Source organism: Macaca nemestrina, chromosome 12, assembly GCF_043159975.1.
Source record: "Macaca nemestrina isolate mMacNem1 chromosome 12, mMacNem.hap1, whole genome shotgun sequence".
In the NCBI taxonomy this organism is placed as follows: Eukaryota; Metazoa; Chordata; class Mammalia; order Primates; family Cercopithecidae; genus Macaca; species Macaca nemestrina.
The window spans coordinates 26,407,079-26,431,313 of NC_092136.1; the positions used below are offsets into that span (position 1 = coordinate 26,407,079).

At 34.9% G+C, this 24,235-nt stretch overlaps 1 long non-coding RNA gene and 1 pseudogene across 4 annotated transcripts in view; one reads left to right on the top strand and one right to left on the bottom strand.

The window, feature by feature from the left end:
* LOC105471586 (large ribosomal subunit protein eL18 pseudogene) overlaps positions 1–7,905 on the bottom strand; it is an 84,342-nt pseudogene extending 76,437 nt beyond the window's left edge.
* The window catches only part of LOC105471585 (uncharacterized), a 344,478-nt gene continuing 327,920 nt past the window's right edge, over positions 7,678–24,235 (top strand). For all 4 annotated transcript variants that reach the window (XR_011610660.1, XR_011610661.1, XR_011610663.1 and 1 more), the window contains exon 1: positions 7,678–7,833. This is a non-coding gene — a long non-coding RNA (uncharacterized lncRNA). The remainder of the gene's footprint in view (positions 7,834–24,235) is intronic.

The window sequence follows — 24,235 nt, forward strand, 5'->3', positions numbered from 1 at the left end:
ATGTATCCCATTCTATATCTTATATCATACAGAAAAATCAACTCAAATTAGACTAAAACAAAAAGGTAAGACTTACACAAAGGAAAGACCCAAAACTATGACATTCCTAAAAAAATAAGAAAAAACTTAATGAGCTGATGTTGGCAATGATTTTATGAATATGATACCAAAAGTACACAGGTAATAAAGCCAAAAATAAACAAGTGGAACTAAATTAAGCTAAAAATCAGGACAGCAGAGGAAGCAATTAACAGAGTAAAAAATCTACCTATGGAATGAGATAAATATTTTAAAATCCTATTATCAACAACTCACAGTATTATCATACAATTATTTATTAAGTTATGGGCCTATATTTGATACATTGTTATTAGCTGAAGTCCATAGTTCAGATTCTTTATGTAATTTATTGTTGTTCCAGGACCTCATCCAGAATACCATGTTACATTTAGCTTTCATCTCCCTTTAGGTTCCTCTTGCCTGTGACAGTTTCTCAGAATTTCCTTGTTTCTGATGACCCTGGCAGATATTTTGTAGGATACCCCTCTCTAAAAAATTCACCTGATGTTTTTCTCATGATTAGACAGAGGTTATGAATTGGAGGAAAGAAGATCCCAGAGGTAAAGTGCCATTTTCACCTACATAATATATGACTCTTGATAATGACCCTCATCACCTTGCTGAGATACTGCTTGTTATCTTTCTACACTCTGAAGTGACACTCCCCCCCCCCCTTTTCTACACTTTATTCTTTGGAAGAAAGTCACCGTGCACAGTTCACATTTACGAAGCATATATTCATATTACCTCTCCTAAAGAGGTAATTATTTTAGCATATTTTCAAATATTGACTTATCTGTTTATAATTGGATAAATGCTACTAGGTTGTACTTTATTTTTATATTTTGTTTGATTTGATATGCTAACATTTATTGAGGATTTTGCATCTACACTCATGAGAGAGAAGGTCTGTTGTTTTCCTTTCTTGTAATGTCTTTATCTGTTGTGGTATTAGAATAATTCTATCCTTGAGGATATGTAGGAAATGTTTCCTCCATCTCTGTTTCCTGGAAGAGATTGTAGAAAATTTGTATCTTTTCTTTCTTAAATGTTTGGTAGAATTCACTAATAAATTTTCTGGGCTTGTTGCTTTCTTTTTTGGAAGGTTATTACTTTTTGACTCAATTTCTTTAATAGATATAGGCCTATTCAGGCAGTCTCTTCACCTTTCTGTAAGTTTTAGAAATTTGTGTCTTTCAAGGAATTGGTCATTCTTGTCTAAGTTATCAAATTTGTGAAAAAAGAGTTGTTCATAATATTCCTTTATTTTTTAAAAGTCCATAGCATCAGTAATTATACCCCTTTTTAATTTATGTTATTAGCAATTTTGTCTTCTCTCTTTTGTCCTTGGTTAACTTGGCTAGAAGTTTGTCATCATTGATGATCTTTACAAAGAACTACCTCTTAATTTTACTGATTATCTCTATTGTTACACTTTTTCAGTTTTATTGATTTCACTTTTATTTTTACCACTTCTTTACTTCTGCATGCTTTAGGCTAAAGTTGCTCTTTCTCTAGTTTTCTGAGATGCAGGCTTAGATCACGGTTTTCAGATATTTATTCACTTTAATAACATTGACTTAATATTATGAAAATATTACTAAAGACTTTGTTATATCAACTTGATATGTTGTATTTCATTTTCATTTACTTCAAAATATTTGTGAAATTTGTTTTTGACACATTTTATTTGATTCATGTGTCATTTAAAAGTGTGTTGTTTAATTTCTACGTACTTTAGGATTTTCTAGTTATCTTTCTAGTATTGATTTCTAGCTTATTTCCATTGTGGTCTGAGAACATATTGTATAAGATTTTTATTAACTTATATTTATTACAATATGTTTTATGGTCCAAAATGTAATGTTTTGGTTAACATCCCATATGAGCTTTGAAAATCATGTATATTCTAATAATGTTGAATGGAGTATTCTGTAAATGTCAATGAAGTAAAGCTGATTGATAATGCTATTCAGGTAGATGATATTTCATTCTAAAAGTTTTGAGTATAACAACTTCTTAAACTTAATAGCTATTTTGAAAATGAAAACAAATATTCAAATTATCAAAGCCTAATATTGATATTTTGAAATTGTTCAAGGAAAATAAAGCATTTAGAGTATATAATTCTAAATATACCTAATAATTTATAATATTTTTTCTGCATTATTAGTAGTATTTTGTAAAGTCAGTGTTTACTTAAATTCATCCCACTATTTACGTTTTCATTATATTTTATTCTTTACACACTTCCAAAATCCATTTGGCATAATTTTCCTTTATTTTCAAGAATATTCCTAAGAAGCCCTCTTATTTTACTTCTACTGATAGTAAATTATTTGTTTTTGTTTTCCTAAAAATGTCTTTATTTCAACATCATATCTTCAATTACAATTTACTTTGGCATAGAATTCTGAATTGGCAGTTATTTTCTTTTTCACAAATGACGATATCATGTCACTATATTTTGGCTTCCATCACTGTTGAGAAATCATTTGTAAATGTCACTATTACTAACTTGAAAATAAGAGGGTTGGGCGCGGTGGCTCATGCCTGTAATCCCAGCACTTTGGGAGGCAGAGGCGGGTGGATCATGAGGTCAGGAGATCCAGACCATCCTGGCTGACATGGTGAAACCCCATCTCTACTAAAAATATAAAACATTAGCCAGGCGTAGTGGCAGGCGCCTGTAGTCCCAGCTACTCGGGAGGCTGAGGCAGGAGAATGGCGTGAACCCGGGAGGCGGAGCTTGCAGTGAGCGCAGATTGCACCACTGCACTCCAGCCTGGGCGACAGAGCTAGACTTCATCTCAAAAAAAGAAAAAAAAAAAAAAAAGAAAGTAAGAGCTCTTTTCTATTTTTACTTGACCAGTTTTCTTTAGTTTTATTTTGATGGTTGATGTGTAGACTGTCTTTTGTATCCACTCTACTTAGTAGCAAAAAAAATCTTGAAAAAATGGGCTAGTCATATTCATGCATTTTAGAAAATTTTCATAAGCTACCTTTTGTATTACTTCTGTCTCATCAATATACTCGTCACTTCTGGGACTCGAATTAATCATATGTTAGAGATTCACCAATATGCTATTTGTTTCTTTTTTCCTATATAAAAATTTCTGAACTTTTATCTCTAATTGTTGCATTCTGTTTTGTTTGTTTTGGCCAATCATCAAATGTATTGTTTCTCATTTGCTTTGCATAATATGCTTTTGAGTATGTTCATTGAGTCTTTGTTTTAGATTGTTATGTTATCCACTGCAATAATCTATATATTTTTCAATGTGCTAAGTCTCTTTTTATTATATTTGGTACTCTATCCAATTGTTGAATCTTAGTTTTTATCTCCTTGAATGTAGAAATAAATTTTTTTATTTTATTTTTTTTTAGACGTAGTTTGGCTCTTGTTGCCTAGGCTGGAGTGTAATGGTGTGATCTCAGCTCACGGCAACCTCCACCTCCTGGGTTCAAGTGATTCTCCTTCCTCAACTTCCCAAGTAGCTGCGATTACAGCCGCCCTCCACCACGCCCAGCTAATTTTTGTATTTTTAGTAGAGATGGGGTTTCACCATGTTGATCAGGCAGGTCTCATCCCTGACCTCAGGTGATCCACCTGCCTTGGCCTCCCAAAATGTTGGGATTACAGGCGTGAGCCAAAGAGCCTGGCCAAAATAAATAATGTTATCTTCAGTCTCTATCTGATAGTTCCAACATTTGTAATTTTTTTTGAGCTGTCTCTTTATTCTTATTTTTGAAATTCCTGCTCATATCATTTTGCCACCTTCTTTTCCTGGTTACATTTGATTGTGTTTGTAGTATATTGTCACTGAAAAAGTACTTGCAGAGGTAAATTTGAGGATGATGATTATGTCATCTGTAATGGATTTCTTACTCGAGAAATTGCTTGTAATTTACTTCTGCCTATTATCTGTAGACTTTAGCAATAATTAATTACCTTAATTCAATTGCATGGTTTGGAATTGTCTTGACTATTCATATTATTTTATGATAGACTCCACTATGTAGGGATGCCAATTTTATTACATTCAGCTTTACTCTTAGATTGGAATTATTTGTGTTGCAGGAAGGGAGTGTTGCCAAAGTCTACTGCATTTACTTTTGTTTTCTTAGCAACATAGGCTGTCTAAAGTGCAATCCAACCTTTCAGTCACTTCTGTGGATTGGCAAATACCCAGAACAAATTTAATCCTAAATGTTGTACCTTCGTGACCCCTCTTCTATTCCTAGCGGACCAATGCCTCACTATATTTTTAACTCTTCACTTTATCTTATATAAAAAAGAGTTAATTATTTAGTAAGAAGTAATTAGTAGTGGATATTCTATGTTTTAAAATTTAGTAGATCTTTGATCCGTTTTCTATATCAATAACTATATCTTCATACACCTTTCAAGTCTTATCCTTCAATAAGGGTAAATAGAACATTACCATAATTATTTTACTTCTAATTAAAATCTTTCCTATATATTTTGCTTGCAAGTTCCATTCAGTTAAATACAAACTGGTGTATTCCAGATTAATAGAAATATACAGGAGGTTTTTTTTTTTTCCAGAAAATAAGAAACACAAATGTTATTTTTGAGGTTTAAAGACTATATAAATATGGAATATTTAAAAGTATATTGTTCATTACTTTTTACATTGGAAAACATAGTTTGTAATATTTTATAAAAGAATATTATATTATAATCATCATCATATTTGTGATCATTGCCCCTTCTGTGATAGGTGCTGTGCAGAATATTTTCTTTAATTACCTGTATCTCATAACTAAAATTTAGATTTTAAGGATTTGGTACCCCTAACTCTACAAGTTAGAATGATTTTTTTTTAAAGGTAAGTAACTTATCCAAGGTGCACACAGCATGAAATAAATACGGCAGAATTAAAAACTTTTTTATCTGACTCCAAATTATTTGTTCTTTACATAATTCCTTTATAAATTGACATATGATAAAATAAATTTATATAATATTTCATATTGCTGTTGAGTAAATAGGAGCACACATATAAACTCAAATTGTATTTGAATAACTAAATGTGACTTTTTAAAAGAATGTATTGTACATTTCAACATTCTGTTTCTGTGTTTTCTGTAAAATACTAATAATACAAATTATTTTATCTTTTTACTTAAATAACAGTGCTGACATATTTAAGAAAACTTTGTAATGTTCTCAAAAATTATAATAGGATTGATTTCTGAAAACCTAATTATTTTTAAATTTTGTTTTATAATTACTTGTCAGTATCAAAATTCACTGGATCAATACTATGCAAACACAATAAGTGATATGACATACAGTGCATCATATTCAGTAGAGAGACAGAAAAATGAGGTAAATTATTTTCAAGCTCAGAGTACTAATTTTACTTGAATTATAAATTACTATCACTTTGTAGTTCTAAAATAAATTTAAAAACAAAAATGAAGACCAATTTACTAGCTCTGTATCAATTTTTGTTCTGTTTGTTTACTTATATGCATTATGACAATTAAATGTCACAAGTTTTTTTTTTTTACGGTGTACCTCAGAGATGTTAACAAAATTGTCTAATGTCACAAGGCCATTTTTTTTCCAACCCCCAAGTGTACCAATGAGTTGCTCAAATATAGACCTCAATCTTTTTCTTAAAGGAAAAATACTTTATCTGACATAGCCACAATTTGTGCTTTTTACATCCCTTTACCATCATTGATCAACTATGTTTTATACAGATCATGATTTTTCATCTGCTCTTTATAAAATTCTTTATATATGATTTATATGTTGTTTTATGTTTTATATGGAAACTCTCAAAAATGTGAAATTACTAATTTAAGATAACAGCTAGTACAAGAAAAGCAGCAAACAGAATTAAGGTCTCCAAAATGTATGTTACTTTCTTATATAGATTTGGTTAATTATCAAAATCAAGTTGATTTTATATCTAACTTTGAGGTTTACATGACGGATATGGATTATTATGCTGCTTTGGGCAGAAGTAGATATCTTTTATCCAAAGAGTAATTCTTTGTTGTTGAAATTCCAAGCATACATCAATATTAGGCAGATGAAATCACAAGACTCAAGCATATCCATTTCACCTACTGATAAAACCACCCTTCTAAATTAGCAAAACATATTTAGCATTAACTCTGCTAATTCATGGAAGAAATATTTTGCATAACTAAGTTGGCACATTTTCTTTTAGAGTGTCAGACTAATTATATTTATTGGTGAAAGCATATGAACTCTGAGGAAACTGGCTTACAGAAAAGTGCAGTGGTCTTTAATAAATATTTACCTCTTACTGTCATGTGCTGAGGATAAAATGCAGAATATGATGTAGTCTCCATTCTTTAGAATATCCTATTTTTGTAGAAAGACTTTCGTTATTTAAAAATTCTAATAAGGATGGCCATAATCTTTCTCTTCGGGTAAGGTTTTGTTTTATTACTATATATATTTTATATATGTTTTATTAAAAAACATATGTATAACTGTGCTAGAGAACAGAATTTCATTAACTCATCAGTTTTTATTATTATTAACAATAGCATTTACAATTGATTTTTGGTGCTAAATTATATCTCAGAGCAGTATAAATGAAAGCATTCTGCCTATGAATCAAGAGACTTACCTTTTGGCTTAGCAATGTTGATAACCGGCTGTGTGATGGTGAAGAATCATTGGATCTCATTCTACATCCACCAAGTAAGGAACGTGAAACAGACACTCTGTTGAAAATTTACAAGAAATTGAAAATTTAATGATCAAAAAGTATTATAAAGTGTTACTTAAATATTGATCAACATCTAAATTATACATAATTACAGCGTATTTCTTACCCTATTTATACAAACATTATATTTCTTAGAGGATGGGGTTATGTCTTAATGATTTTTTGTTAACTCCTATAGTATTTTGCATGCTGCTGGTTGTGGAATATACGACTAGGTCAAATCTGTATCCTTTTTTTTTTTTTGTCAGCATCCAAAATCTTTTTAATAAGAGGGTAGTATCCAGGGTTATTATTATTATTATTTTTTGTTTGGAGACAGAGTCTCGCTCTGTCGCCCAGGCTGGAGTGCAGTGGCGCCATCATGGCTCACGGCAACCTCCGCCTCCCGGGTTCACGCCATTCTCCTGCCTCAGCCTCCCGAGTAGCTGGGACTACAAGGGCCCGCCACCATGCCCGGCTAATTTTTTGTATTTTTAGTAGAGACGGGGTTTCACAGTGTTAGCCAGGATGGTCTCAATCTCCTGACCTCGTCCGTGATCCGCCCGCCTTGGCCTCCCAAAGTGCTGGGATTACAGGCGTAAGCCACAGCGCGCGGCCCCAGGTTAGTTTTTGTAGCCTTGGCTGGCCGGTCGCCCTCTGGCACGCTCGAACTTCCGGCCCTTGGAGCGGACGTAGAGTTTGGGGCTGGGTTTCCGGGGCCTTGCCTAAAGGCCGGTTCACTTTTCGGCCTTTGAGAGGACGGCGAGCAGGGCGGTGCCACAGCCCCGGGGGTAGTCTAGGGCCGCAGCGGGCCCGGCTGGTCACGCGCGGCGCACACACCTTCAGTTTGGGCAACTCCTGAACCCGCACATGGTTCTCACAACCACGGTGGTTGTGTTTTCCCGGCCAGGAAGCTTCATCTTCCGGATCATCAGGAAAAGGGACAGAGGTGGCCGCTTGGTGCGACTCATAAACAACCCCTTCAGCACAACCTGGTTGAATGTGTAGTTCGTCTGGCGAGAAACCTGTACAGCTTGACCAACAGCCTCAGGTAGGTATCCTGCCTCTTGGGCTCCTTCCGCGGAACCTTTCGGTCCTTGTTGTGGAGGATGTCAACTCCCATGATGGCGTCTCCTATCTTCTTTCTGAATAATAGGAAAAAGTGATGCTTTCAAAGAAATACCAGAAGTGTTTCACGTATTTTTCTCTGTATTTAATGACTTCATTTTGAAGATCTGAAAAAGATGATAATAATTATTTGCAATATAATGGGGCTATTTTTTTCACTAAACATAGATAACCTAATCAAAATTTGATTGTAGACTTGCAAAAATAATGAGTGGTTGCAATTACCAACTACTAGTAATAAACTTATTAGTTTTCTTTTAATCATTCTTGAAAGGTAAAACTTCTCCCTGATTGAAAGGGTAATAAATCTCATATCTAAATGATATGCAGTATTGACACAAAGAAAATTTATATATATAAATTGATATGGATATATGGATGGATGTGTATACATACACATTGAGAAAATGTGTACATATTTCTGGTTAGTGAATAAAATCTTAGTTGAAAAAATCAGTAAATATGTAAGTCACAAATAAGAAAATACAGCATACGAAAGAACAAAAGCTTTATGAGAATTGACCTTTAATCAGAAACATTAAGTTCCTTCTGATATTCTCTATGATGTGTGGATGATGAACGTAACCGTGAATGAAAAATAGTTTATTAAAGTGAATACATTTCTAAGATTTCTTGCTAAATTGAAAATATGTCCTTAGTAAATTATTTTTAAGTAATAAATTAAAAAACAGTTTATTATTGAGTGAGTAAAAAAAGAGTCTAGAAATGCATGAAACATACAGCAGTAAGGGAAAACTGAAGAAAATGTGCCTATGCAGGAAAAAATAATGGTAAAGATTATTAAAGATAAAATAGAGCATGGATAGCTATGATTTTTGAAGTTATTTTATTTTCAAAAGGTATCAAATTAATTTCATGGGTCCACATATCAATTTTATAATTATTTTAATGAGAATATTAGTAATGACGTTTTAATAGTAATTAATAAATATTTAGAATGTCACATTTATGTTAGTAACTTTCAAAGAATAAAGAGTAGACCTTATAATTTTCATCTTGTATAGGGACCTTTTGTTTGAGGAACTACATTTTTAAAAATGTTTTTAATGAATACCAAAATGTAACAGAAATCAAATATTTCTAAATAGGTGCCTGGTAGCAAAATTAAATAGTAGTAAAATTAGCATCGTTAATATTTTATAAATGAGGTCACTGTAGAGATTTTTACATAATCACCAACTGCATGTAATATATTCTGATGTAAGAAATTTGATATGAGCTTGGATGGATAACCAACCTTTAATACCTGGTGTTTCTATTATCAGACTTTAAGGTTTTTTGTTTGTTTCAAGAACTGATTTCTATTTCAGATATTATTTCTTCAAAAACTCTTCTCAAGAGTTCGTTTTTCTCTGGAAATATTTATTTTTCTTTAGAAAGTCAATTCTACATTATGTTTTATTTGCAATATATAAACATATATTTCAGATAATGAATACAGAATTATTTAGAAACCAGTCCTTCCCTTTGATTTGAATGGTACCATAACAATTAGGAAAATGACTAGCCACAGCTCTGATATTTGATTTTGCTAGTGTTCAGTTGAAAAGTACTAAAATGTTATTTTATTTATAATCATGGGACCCATTGTCAGATATATAAAACTGACATGCTATTTGTTTCATGGTACAGGTAATTTTTGTTGAATGTTTTAAATGTATTTCTCTTTTTCTCTCTCTCCCGTGTGTGTTAGTGGAGGGGGTTATTTTAATGTCAGCAGAGATATGAGGTGTAGAATAAGGTAGAAGGAAAGATAAATATTTGAAACATGAATGACCATTTCCTTCTACCAAGTCACTAAAATTTTTGTCGAAGAAAATTAACATTGCATGTACATCTGTTGTATATATGAGTGTATGTATATGTAGTATGTGTGTGCATATCTTTTGCTTGTTTTTTTTTTTTTCTGTAACAAGGAGGAAGGTCTATTGCTTAAGGAGAACTGGGAAAGGATTTGCAAAGTATGTCTCACTGTGGGCACATTCTCAGGCAGATTATTTTCAGTAAAGTGTGCATATTAAGGATGAAGATTGGATAAATGGGTTTCTTGAAACTATCCATATTTTTATATTCCTCAAAAAGTCTTCTTGTGCTCCACAGTATACACAGTGCTTGCTTGAAAATCAATGAACCAGAGACTTAAAAAAAAAATCACAAAGAAAACATGCTACATCTGAACCCTAGAAAACCTTTTTTTGAAGTTAAGAAGAGGAGGAGGTTTATAAATTAGACTAGGAAGAAACACCCAAAGATGTAGGAAGAAATGAAGAATGGTTAGGTGCATTGGAATCTGAGTGAGGAAACAGTTATGAGGAATTTCTCAACTGTGTCAAATGCCGATGAGAATTTGAATACAATGTGAATTTGGAATTGACTTTTTTAGTTTTCCAGGATGAATAGAAACACTTAATAACAGGGGAAGCTGCCATAAAAGCCAAATTGAAATGGGTCCCCAGAAATGAAAAGAGGATCTGGAGACAGGGTAGTTTCTTAAGGAAACTTTCTTCTGAATTTTGTTACATGGGATTGCATAGAAGTAGAATAGTAGTTAAAAAGATAGAATCTACAGTCTTTTTAAGACTGTAGATCATACAGCAGGTTTCTATCCAGATAGTAACATTCAAATAAAGCAAGAGAAGTTGATGAGACAAAACAGAAGCAGAAAATTATGGGCTGGGTGCGGTGGCTCACACCTGTAATCCCTGTGCTTTGGGAGGCTGAGTCAGGCAGATCATTTGAGGCCAGGAGTTTGAGACCAGCCTGGACAATATGGTGAAACCCCATCTCTACTAAAAAATACAAAATTTAGCCAGGCATGGTGGCGGGTGCCTGTAATCCCAGCTACTCAGGAGGCTGAGGCAGGAGAATCACTTGAATCCGGGAGGTGGATGTTGCAGTGAGCCAAGATTGCACCACTGCACTCCAGCTTGGATAACAGAGTGAGACTCTGTCTCAAAACACACACACAGACACACACACACACACACACACACACACGAACAATAAAAAATGAAAGAAGAAAATTGTGGATGTGAAGTCCATCAGTAAGTGAGAGGGAATGGGACCCAGTGTACATCCCTGAAATGGGAGTAAGTACACTCCAATCCAACAACAGCATGGTTGGTAGAGTGTACAGAGTTGCAGATGTGTGAAGGGATAAATGTGGGTGTTCTTTTCTTTATTGCTTCAATAATGTGATAAGTAAGATCCTAAGGTGAGAGTAAGGATGAAGGAAGTGTTATTGCCGATTTGAGGAGAGATGCTGGAAACCCAAGAGTTTTAAATTACTAGTAAATCAGCTCAGTTGTGTATTTTTCCTAGCTGGTTCTCATTGCAACGACAGAAAAAGCCATGTGCTGAATCTTAGTATAGCTGTGATTTGCTTGTAGAATACAACGAAGAAGAGTACAGTTGGTAGGAGGATTGTGGATGTGTGTAAGGCAATGATTATAACAATAAACTGAAATAAAAGTGAGAATATGAGGAGAGGAAAAAATAGAAAAATTTCATAGAGTCAATATAAAGTAGGTTTCTGTGGTGTAATAATTGTTGGGTGGAATTACTAGAAGTGGTGAGTTGGAAACTTTGAAGACAGTGAAAAGAGAGTAAGATGTCTGGGCCTGAGATTTGGAAGTTGTGTAGTTTTGAGTTACTGGGGAAGGCGATGTCAAAAAAACAAATATACACGCAACTGAGAGACAAGGCTGATGAATGGATCATTTATCTTATGTATGGATTTGTAATTGCAGAAATAATTACTGGAATAGGGATGGAGAATGAGATGCTAAAGTGAATGAGGGCCGGTAACTGGGAGAACAATAGATGATAACTTAATATCATAAGAAAATGATAATAAATAAATTTTCTCTTGGGGGAGAAAAAGAAATTATAGTCTAGAACAAGGCTGAGTAAACTATAGCTTACAGGGAAAATTCAGACTTTGACCTGTGTGGCCAATTAAAGTAAGTCCTGTGTGTGTGTGTGTGTTTTAAAACAAACAAACAACAACAACAAGAGATGAATGAGGCAGCAACAGCAGCCACAACAGGGACCATATATCGGCTGTAGAGCCTAAGCTTTACTCTTTGGCTCTTTAGAGCAAGTTTACTATCCTCTAGCCTAGAAGCAGCAATGAGAAATTCACCTATGAGTTTACTTAGGTCTGAAGATATGGTGGGCCGTGGAAGGGGGTCAGTGAAAGCTGCCACTTTGAATGAATGACTGCAGCTAAAGCAATATCCTCAGGTTATGGCTATTTTTAGCTAGATCTGAATATACTTAGAGAATAATTTTGAGAATATATCAACATATATAATGATGAAAGATCATGATGAGTTCTAGAATCACAGTGAAATATTTTGGAGTGTATAAAACCGTAAGGGACTTCAATCAAATTAAAGGTTGTACTACTACACGTGAAGAAAGAAGTCTAAGTAAAGAATAACATATGTTTAAACATCCTCTGATTTATCACTGACGTTTAGTTATACTTAAAATCCCTGGGTTTCCTCACTTTTTTGTCTTCTTATGCAAATCTAGGATTTATTAAGTCATTGTCCAGACTATATCATTTCCTTTCTAGGGTCACTCATAAGCAATTTGCAAACTCAAGATAAGTAACACGTTATGAATCTGTACAATATGGTAATTTCTATACATGTCCATGCTAATCAGGAAACTATTATTCCTGACTGAAAGAAACCCTGTGTTGGCTGGGTGCGGTGGCTCATGCCTGTAATCCCAGCACTTTTGGAGGCCAAGGTGAGCAGATCATGAGGTCGGGAGATCGAGACCATCCTGTCTAACAAATAGTGAAACCCTGTCTCTACTAAAAATACAAAAAATTAGCTGGGCATGGTGGCAGGCACCTGTAGTTCCAGCTACTCTGGAGGCTGAGGCAGGAAAATGGCTTGAACCTGGGAGGTGGAACTTGCAGTGAGCTGAGATCATGCACTGCATTCCAGCCTGGGCAACAGACAGAGACTCCATCTCAAAAAAAAAAAAAAAAAAAAAAAAAAAAAATAGAAACCCTGTATTATTCTTTTGTGTATTTCCTACTCAGTCAGAATATGTTGGTTGAACCGAGTGAAGCTCTCATGCACTTAAAAGGTAAATGAAGATATCCCTTAAATTTTATATAAAAAAATTAAACCTAAAAGGTGTTTCCAGAACACAGCAATGAGCATCCTTGTATTTATCGTCTATATATAATTTTATCTTTTTACACTGTCTCTTCCACCCCCCACTTCTCTTTGCGCTTCTTGTTCACATTTTACTGTTCCTGCTTTCTCTTTCTTCCTTCTCCCCTCAGACCTTCCTTTTGTGTGTGTGTGTGTTTGTGTGTGTCTGTGTATATACAGACACAGATTTTTTTTTTTTTTTTAAACTGGAGTGGGTAGAACATTGTGGTTAATGATAGAACATAAATTCTCAATGAATAAATGTTTTCTCCAATATAAAAACAATATAATGTAGCACAGTCAAAAAGCTTAACATGAATGCAATAATTCTACTTAATATTTGAACCCAAATTCACATTTTCACAATTATCCTCATAATATCCTTTATAGATGTTTTCTTTGTGACCCAGGATCTAATCTAGAATCATTTTACTTGTTATGAATTTAATTCTTCTTTGATCTAGGAGAGTTTTACCTAGAATACTATTACCATTCATGACATTAAAGCCTTGCAAAAATATGCAGTTGAAGTTGAGAAACTGCTTTTCCACAGTAGACTGTTTTTGTTTGTTTCATACAAGTGAAAATGTGTATGTAAATTTAGCATACAAATTAAAATGTTGAGAGCTAATTGTCTCTATTTTAGTGTCCATTTTGGTGAGAGAACAACATTAAAATAATAGCAGTGGGAATTTTTTTCTGAGAAAGCTGACTTTTGTAGTATAATAAGTGTATTGAGTGTAAAAGGTAATATAAGTAGTGATATTTAAAGAAAAACATAAATGCTTAATGACACACTCTATCACCATTATTAACTTTACCACAAAAACCAAGCCAGTTTCTTTAACCAAAAAAGCAATAGAGGTTTTGCTTTGAAGCAATTTTCTTACTATATAAAAATACTGAAAACAGATTAGTGTGATTTATTGTATGCTTTGAAATATAATTATTTGATTTTCTGTACTGTAGAAATGCAGTGCAGTATAATTATTTGATTTTCTGTACTGTGCTTTAGTATGTAAAATTTGCCATGTATTTATCTACCCCGTAATTTCATGGTGTTACAATGTTATTACTCAGTAATGACATAGCAATTATTCTAGAATTACCCTGTCACTGAATAGTTATTATCACATAATTAGAGAATAAATTTTCAAAGATTAGGAAAAAATATGGCAGTTTGGGCCTTGTAAACAGTTATTGTAAACTTAAATATAGTTATAATATTAGAGTTTGCATATAAAATAAACCCAATAAATGCAATTTAAAATCCTATAAATAGTTAATGAAAGTAGTTGAGGATTAAGTTTATGACAAGTATATGAGCTTGTGATTATATTAATAGAGCAATTATTTGCTTCACATTAAAATCTATTAGTAAAAGTGTTATTAATAATAAGTAATAATGTACATGATTAAAAACAGTATCAGGAATAATAAATGATAGTCTTTATTAGCGGGAAAATAATAAATGAAACAGCTAAAGAGAATTCCTTCTCTATGCCATTATACAGAAATATTATTTGCAAGCATTAAATATGGTAATACTTTGAATAGAAATAAAAATAACTGTGCATGAAATCATTTATGCTTCTTAGTTTCTGTACTTTTTTAACCTGTGCTGCATGCTGCTAATATACATTTGGTGACATGATTTCTCTCTAAATCAAAATTCTAAAGTAAATCAATATTTTTACCAGTCTACTCAAAATACCACAGCTCCTCCAGATTAATTATTAATTTCTAGAATATTACATTTTTATTTTTGCATGTTACACTAGAAATCTCCTTCTCCTAGGCCATGTATAAAATGTTTCTTAGGAAGATTGATGAGTCTTTTGTACCTGAGTCAGATATAAGAACATTGACATTGTCTATACCAGGACTTTACTATTTCTTCATCTGGAAATTCACTGGTAGAATAACTTTTTCTTTTTCTTTTTTTTTTTTTTTTGAGACAGTGTCTCACTCTGGTCGTCCAGGCTGGAGTGCAGTGGCACAATCTTGGCTCACTACAACCTCCGCCTCCCGAGTTCAAGTGATTCTCCTGCCTCAGCCTCCAGAGTAGCTGGGACTACAGGCACATGCCACCATGCCCGGCTAATTTTTGTCTTTTTAAGTAGAGACAGTGTTTCACCATGTTTGACAGTCTGGTCTTGAACACCTGTCCTCAAGTGATCTGCCCGTCTGCCCGCCTCAGCCTACCAACGTGCTGGGATTACAGGCGTGAGCCACCACCTCCAGCTAGAGTAAACTTTCAAAAGTGCCTCAATTTCTTTATCTTGCCTGATTGCCCTGGCCAGAAATCTAATACTGTGTTGAATAGGAGTCGAGAGAGAGGGCATAGGAAGAGAGAAAGCCCAGTTGTCTGTTTGCAGGTGAGATGATTGTATATTTAGAAAACCCCATCATCTCAGCTCAGAATCTCCTTACACTGATAAGCAACTTCAGCAAAGTCTCAGGATACAAAATCAATGTGCAAAAATCATGAGCATTCCTATACACCAATAATAGAGAGCCAAATTATGAGTGAACTCCCATTCCTAATTGCTACAAAGAGAATAAAATACCTAGGAATACAACTTATAAGGGATGTGAAGGACCTCTTCAAGGAGAACTACAAACCACTGCTCACACAAACAAATAGGAAAACATTACATGCTCATGAATAGGAAGAATCAATATTGTGAAAAGGCCCATACTGCCCAAAATAATTTATAGATTAAATGCTATCCCCATCAAGCTACCATTGACTTCCTTCACATAATCAGAGAGAAACTACCTTAAATTTCATATGGAGCCAAAAAATAGCCCGTATAGCTAAGACAATCCTAAGCAAAAAGAACAAATCTGGAGGCATCATGCTACCTGACTTCAAACTATACTACAAGGCTACAGTAACTAAAAGAGCATGGTACTGGTACCAAAACAGATATATAGACCGGTGGACCATAACAGAGGCCTCAGAAATAATACCACACATCTACAACCATCTGATCTTTGACAAAACTGAGAAAAACAAGCAATGGGGAAAGGATTCCCTATTTAATAAATGGTGTTGGGAAAACTGGCTAACCATATGCAGAAAACTGAAACTGGACCCCTTCCTTATACGTTATACAAAAATTAACTCAAGGTAGATAGAAGACTTAAATGTAAAACCTAAAACCTTAAAAACCCAAGAAGAAAACCTAGGCAATACCATTCAGGTCATAGTCATGGCAAAGACTTCATGACTAAAACACCAAAAGCAATGGCAACTAAAGCCAAAATTGACAAATGGGATCTAATTAAACTAAAGAGCTTCTTCACAGCAAAAGAAACTATCATTAGAGTGAACAGGCAGCCTCCAGAATGGGAGAAAATTTTTGCAGTCTATCCATCTGTCAAATGGTTAATATCCACATCTATAAGGAACTTAAATAACTTTACAAGAAAAAAAAAAACCCATCAAAAAGTGGGTGAAGGATAGGAACAGACACTTCTCAAAAGAAGACATATATGCTGCAAAAAAACATATGAGAAAAGCTCATCATCACTGGTCATTAGAGAAATGCAAATCAAAACCACAATGAGATACCGTCTCATACCAGTTTGAATGGTGATCATTAAAAAGTCAGGAAACAACAGATGCTGGAGAGGATGTGGAGAAATAGGAACACTTCTATACTACTGATGATAAAATAATTTAGTTCAACATTGTGGAAGACAGTGTAGTGATTCCTCAAGGATCTAGAACCAGAAATACCATTTGACCCAGCAATCCCATTACTGGGTATATATCCAAAGGATTATAAATCATTCTATAAAGACACATGCACACGTATGTTTATTGTAGCACTATTCATAATAGCAAAGACTTGGAACCAACCCAAATGCCCATCAATGGTAGACTGGATAAAGAAAATGTGGCACATATACACCATGGAATACTTACTACTTTTTTTTTTTTTTTTGCATTTTTTTAAGTACAGATGAGGTTTCACTATGTTGGCCAGACTGATCCTGAACTCCTGACCTCAAGTGATCTGCCCATCTTGACCTCCCAAAATGCTGGGATTATAGGTGTGAGCCACTACACCCAGCCCTGTCTGTGTTTTTTGATTGGAGAGTTTAGTCCATTTATACTCAATATTATTATTTATAAGTATGGAGTTACTTCTGCTGTTTTGTTATTTATTTTCTGGTTGTTTCATCATCTTTCTTTTTTCTTTCATTCTTGTCTTCCTCTAGTGAACATGATTTCCTGGTGATACGATTAATTTCTTGTTTTTCATTTTTTGTGTATCCATTGTATGTTTTTGGTTTGAGGTCACCATAAGACTTGCAAATACTATCTTATGACCCATTATTTTAACCTAACAACTTAATACTATCTAAAAATAATAGCAAATAAGTAAAAAGAAAACTAAAAAAACTCACTCAACTTTGTCCTCTTGATTTTTTACTTTTTGTTGTTTCTATTTGTAGCTTATTCTACTGTGTCTTGAAAGTTGTTGTAGTGATTGTTTTGATTGGCTTATAGGTTAGCCTTTCAACTTAGAATAAGAGTAGTTTACGCACCACAGTTATAATATATTGTGTATTTACTGTTACCAGTGAGTTGTGTACTTTCAGATGGTTACTTATTTCTCATTAATATTCCTTTATTTCTGGCATTATCATTTCTTGTAAGACAGGTCTGATGTTGACGAAATCTCTCAGCATTTGTTTATCTGGGAAGGTCTTTATTTCTCCTTTATATTTGAAAGATATTTTCACTGGACATACTATTACAGGGTAAAAGGTGTTTTTTTTTTTTTTTTTTTTCTTTAGTACTTTATATATGTCATGCCACTCTTCCTGGCCAGTAAGGTTTCCACTGAAAACTCTGCTGCCAAACATATTGAAGCTGCTTGGTATGTTGTTGTTTTTTTCCTCTTATTGCTTTTAGGATTCTTTCTTTATCCTGGACCTTTGGGTGTTTGATTATTAAATACCTTCAAGTAGTCTTCTTTGTGTTAAACCTGCTTGGTGTTCTGTAACCTTCTTGTACTTGGATATTGATCTCTCTCTCTCTCTAGGTTTGGGAAGTCCTCTGTTATCCCTTAATGAGCTTTCTACCCCTATCTCTTTCTTTACCTCCTCTTTTTTTTTTTTTTTTTTTTTTTTTTTTTTTTTTGAGACGGAGTCTCGCTCTGTCGCCCAGGCTGGAGTGCAGTGGCCGGATCTCAGCTCACTGCAAGCTCCGCTTCCCGGGTTCACGCCATTCTCCTGCCTCAGCCTCCCGAGTAGCTGGGACTACAGGCGCCCGCCACCGTGCCCGGCTAGTTTTTTGTATTTTTTAGTAGAGACGGGGTTTCACCGTGTTAGCCAGGATGGTCTCGATCTCCTGACCTCGTGATCCACCCGTCTCGGCCTCCCAAAGTGCTGGGATTACAGGCTTGAGCCACCGCGCCCGGCCTCTTTACCTCCTCTTTAAGGCTAATAAATTTTCTTTTTTTGGGACGGTCTGTTGCCCAGGCCAGAGTGCAGGGGTGCGATCTCGGCTCACTGCAAGCTCCGCCTCCCGAGTTCACACCATTCTCCAGCCTCAACTTTCCAAGTAGCTGGGACTACAGGCATCCACCACCATGCCTGGCTAATTTTTTGTGTCTTTCATAGAGACGGAGTTTCACTGTGTTAGCCAGGATGGTCTTGATCTCCTGTCCTCGTGATCCGCCTGCGTCAGCATCCCAAAGTGCTGGGATTACAGGCCTGAGCCACTGCACCCGGCTGGCAAATAACTCTTGTATTTGCCCTTTTGAGGCTATTTTCTGGATTCTGTGGGTGTGCTTCATTAATTTTTATTCTTTTTTTCTTTTGTCTCTTCTAAGTGTGTATTTTCAGGTAGCCTTTCATTAAGCTCACTAATTCTTCTGCTTAATCAGTTTTGATATTAAACAACTCTGATACATTCTTCAACATGCCAGTTGCATTGTTTTCAGCTCCAGTATTTCTATTTGATTCTTTTTTAGTTATTTCAATCTCTTCATTGAGTTTATCTGATAGAATTCTGAATTCCTTCCCTGTGTTATCTTAAATTTATGTAAATTTTCTCCACACAACTATTGTGAATCCTCTGTCTGAACGGATTGGTCCCTGGGGCTTTATTTGAAAGAAGTATCTCTGTTTCTTCAGGATTGGTCCCTGGGACTTTATTTGGTTCATTTGGTGAGGTAATGTTTTCCTGGATGGTGTCGATGCTAGTAGATATACTAGTCTTCACTGTCTGAGCTTATTTGTATTCATCTTTCTTGGGAAGGCTTTGCAGAGATTTGAAAGGACTTGGGTGTTTTTATCTAAGCTGTGTCTGCTTTAGGGGTTACATGAAGCCCAGGAACACTGTGGTTCTTGCTGACTTATAGAGGTATGGTTATTTATGGTCTTGAATATTATCTGGGAGAATTCTCTGGATTACTAGGCAGAGACTCTTTTTCTCTTCCCTTACTTTCTCCTGAACAAAACAAAGTCTCTCTTTGTGTTTTGAGCAACATAAAACTGGGGATGGAATAACACAAGCACGCCAGTGGCCACCACAACTATGACTGCACTGGGTCAGACTTGAAGCCAGCACAGTGCTGGATCTTGTCCAAGGCATGCTATCACCACTCCGTGACTACTACCTATGTTTGGTCTAGGCCCTGGGCAGTGACACATCATTGGCAATGGCAAAACCAGTCAGGCCTGTGTTCTTCCTGTCAGGGTGGTAAGGTTCCCTGGGCCCTGGGTGGTCCAAAGATGCTGGGAGTCAGGAACTAGAGTAAAAACCTTAGGAGTCGCCTTGGTTTTCTATGGTACCGCAGCTGAGCTAACACTCAAATCACAGCACGCACTCCTTCCCTCTCTTCTCTCCCCTTTCCAAAGGCAGAGGAGTTTACTCTGTAGCCACTACCACCCTAGGCCAGAGGGGTACTGCTGGACTACCTCTGATGTTCCCTTAAGGCCCAAGGGCTCTTAAGTCAGCTTGTAGTAAATGATGCCTAGTCTCAGACTCACTCTTCAGGGTTGAAAACGTATAGGAGTCAGGAAGTCTTTGCCACTGGATACTATAATTTTTATTTTTTTGGTGTTCTGGAACGTAAGGTATCAATAAACATTCCTAATTATCTCTCAATATAAAATGAAATGCATTAAAATCTCCTTATAAAGTTCTGTTAATCATTACATAAGCTTCTTTGTTGTATCTGCCTCTCAGTTTCTTGAGAATCATCAACTCCAGAGATCAAGTAAGAAACATCTGAATAACCAATATCTCTGACAGGTATTAGAGTAGACTTAAAAACCTGAGGTTTATTTATTTTACTCACAGATGATGGATATTGGAAGCTTCATTAATTCTTAAGAGGCCAGAAAAAAATGTATTATTGCTTTCAGGTACATAGGAGCTAAAAGTTTTCAAACATCAATGAGCTTCAGAATATATATCAAGATAAAATCAATGTCTTTTAGGTAAATCTCCATTATGCATTTACAGTAGTGAGTGTTTTTTTCTAAGTGTGCCTTTAAATCTTCCAATTCTAACTAAAATGCATTACATTCTGTATAGTAAGCTTTCTCATAAGAGTTAAATTACAGCATGTATTGAATTTAGCTCTGAAATGAGAGGACAAAAATTGATTAGAGGGCTGTCTTATCAAGAAAGATTAAAGCGAGTACATATTTACAGCTAAGTTGAAGGGGAAATAGGTTAATTTATACATGTATTTGAATAGAGCAAATGTCAGAGTAAAGAGGAATTATTTATTTTGGTACAAGGTATTATGCAGCTCAGAGTATTGGGATAAAATATAGAAAGAGAGATATTTTGGTAAAATTTGAACTATAAGATAGATGTGGTCTTTGTAGGAAAGTAGTAAAACTAAAATGGACTGGCCTACTTTTAAGAAATGTGTTAACTTTACTCAAGGAGTGGGAAGAAACCAGATGATGTGTTATGCTTTTTATCTCTACTGTTTTTACAACATTTTTTTCGGGGTATGAGGGGACTTTGAAAAACTTCTGAGACTCTGTTCATTTTCGATTTTAAGTAAGATACATCCACCAACAAAAATAATAATATTAACAAGTTACTTGTGGAAGACCTACTATTACTTGAATTGTAATGCAGTTGCATTAATTAAATTGCATCAAATACTTTGGTATAAAAAAATTAATATCTGGATTTAAATTAAGTGAATTTAAATTGAGTGAATTTCAAAATGTTTGCTCTGTACTCCCTAAAAGAAAGAAAAAATAAATAATAATAATAACAAACATAATCCCAACAACAGCCATTATAATAATAGCAAAAAAATTTTAATTCTAGTATGTCCTGTAGTGAGCCAAGTGTGAGACGTGAATTGGCTGCACCCTCATTGGTCTCATTTCATGGACTTCCCACAAAATGATTACTATGTATTATTCTGTGTTAGTCTAGTGTTAAAAACAAGTAATTTTCATATACTATAGCTTGTAAGTAAAAGCTAAGAGCTGTATCTGGTGTGTAATTGAAGAAATGAAGATCTCTCCTATAATGGAGGGAAAGCAGTCTGTGTTAGACACACTGACATGCTAAAATAATTTTGTAGCGTGCTTTTGTTCTGCAGACAATGATGCCTTAAATTTTGACTTTGGCACTTAACCCCTGTGTAAGATGCAACTCCACTCTACTCCAGCTAACTCTTTTGATTCTCATATCATGAGGTAGACACTTTCAGTGATTCTGTTTATGACAGGAAAATTAAGGAATATAGAAGTTGCATAATTTGACCAAGACCAAATTAGTAATCCTGTAAGTGGTAGAAACACTGTTTAAATCAAAACTGTTTAAAGCCCAAGTTTGTGTTCTTATACACTTCCATATAGTCCAAGTTAGTAATCTGCAAACTGTAGAGTGTATCAGAATCACCCAAAGGCAGTGTTACATAACACTACCCCCCTCTGCATTCAGTGGTGTTACATTTGCAACTTGAAATTGGCATAGTGGGAGTATTTGCATCACAGAACTAGGTAAACACTACAAATCAGAGCCTTTCTTCTTCTTAAAAAGACATTGCTAGGGCCACCACAGAGTTTCCTACTCAATAGGTCTTAAGTGGGTCCCAATAATTTGTATTTCTTAGAGGCCCTAGGTGATACTGTTGCTGGTGTCTGAGACCACACTTTGAGAACCACTAATCCAAATCATTTTTCTCCATATAGAAACAGGTTTATTACAAGCATTGAATAATGCAGTAAGACGCTATGTATTAATAAAACCATATTTATTTTGGCTTTTAGTTGGATATTAATTGATACTACAATTTCATCAAATTGTAAGAGACTCTAGGAAAATTTAAACCCATAGAGGAAAAAATGTAAAATTTCATTTCTAATGTGTATGTTAAGTGAAATATAGAGGTTTTTTTTCTAACTATGACAATTTCTATGTAAATTAGAGTAAGCTTTTACATAAATCTGAAAAAGGTAACCTGTATTTTTCTATAGACTCAAAAAACAAAGTAAGTTAATACCTGAACTTATGTACTAGTTCACTAGTTCTTAATAGCTTTAAGAGAAAGCATAATGTGTAGTCTCAGAGGTTTTAATATTCATAAGAATTATGTTCTCGATTTTATATGTAAGCTTATTGGTTTTGTTTCAATTTTACTCGTTTAAAGTCAGGGACTCATTTCTATAGAATATTCTTGAGTCTATCCTTAGAATTATTTATCTGAAAATGCTAAATCTACTCACAAAAAGGGCAAAATTAATGGTGTGGATGGTAAAGTATAATAAACATTAATTCTAAAATATTTGGGTGAATTATTATTTGAAATATTTAAAGACATAATTTATAACTGCCATTTAAATCCTGACTCAATTATTTTGCATTTATTATTGATTGATCGTTTACTAAAATAATAATTTATTGGATAATATTTGAAAATCATTTAAGGCTGGGCCCGGTGGCTCACACCTGTAATCCCAGCACTTTGGGAGGCTGAGGCGGGGGGATCACGAGGTCAGGAGATGGAGACCATCCTGGTTAACAAGGTGAAACCCCATCTCTACTAAAAATACAAAAAAATTAGCCGGGCATGGTGGTGGGTGCCTGTAGTCCCAGCTACTCAGTAGGCTGAGGCAGGAGAATGGTGTGAACCCATGAGGTGGAGCTTGCAGTGAACCGAGATCGCACCACTGCACTCCAGCCTGGGCAACAGAGCAAGACTCCATTAAAAAAGAAAAAAAAAAGAAAGAAAGAAAATTATTTAAATAAGAAACTTTTAAGGAAAATATTTGAAAGGTTATAAACAGACAGCATATAGGGTACTATTAATATCTTCTAGGTCAAAATGTAAACAGGATACTTGATTCTCTCAGTGAGAGAGAGAGTTTGTATATTTTATTTATTTATTTTTATTTTAATTATTATTATTATTTTTTGAGATGGAGTCTCGCTCTGTCGCCCAGGCCGGACTGCAGTGGCGCGATCTTGGTTTACTGCAAACTCTGCCTCCTGGGTTCACGCCATTCTCCTGCCTCAGCCTCCCGAGTAGCTGGGACTACAGGCGCCCGCCACCACACCTGGCTAATTTTGTGTATTTTTAGTAGAGACAGGGTTTCACCGTCTTAGCCAGGATGGTCTCGATCTCCTCACCTTGTGATCTGCCCGCCTCAGCCTCCCAAAGTGCTGGGATTACAGGTGTGAGCCACCACTCCCGCGAGAGTTTGTATCTTTTAAAGCCAAAATATTCAAGGTAAGCTCTTTGAATCCTGTCTTCTGTGCAGTAGGACCACCATATTGCCAACCTCCAAGGGGATTACATTGTACGCACAGGCAGCAAACACTGGGTTGGCAAAAATGGCAGCCCTGCCATACGGTTTTTAGTTAAATACAGTTATTGGAAGTGGTCCTAGAAGATGGTTTATAACTGTTAAAGCCATTTGCATCAAGTACCTTTTCAATGTTAAATTTAGCTCTTTCATTCTGAGGCTCAAAATCCTGCTTACTACACACTTGTCATGTATCCATGCTTATTGTAACATAATTGATAGCATCACAGGCTTAGATAATTAGGACATTAGAACTATGGTCTAGTTTGAGATGTACCTACTAATATTGCCTACTTGTTTTCTTCTTGA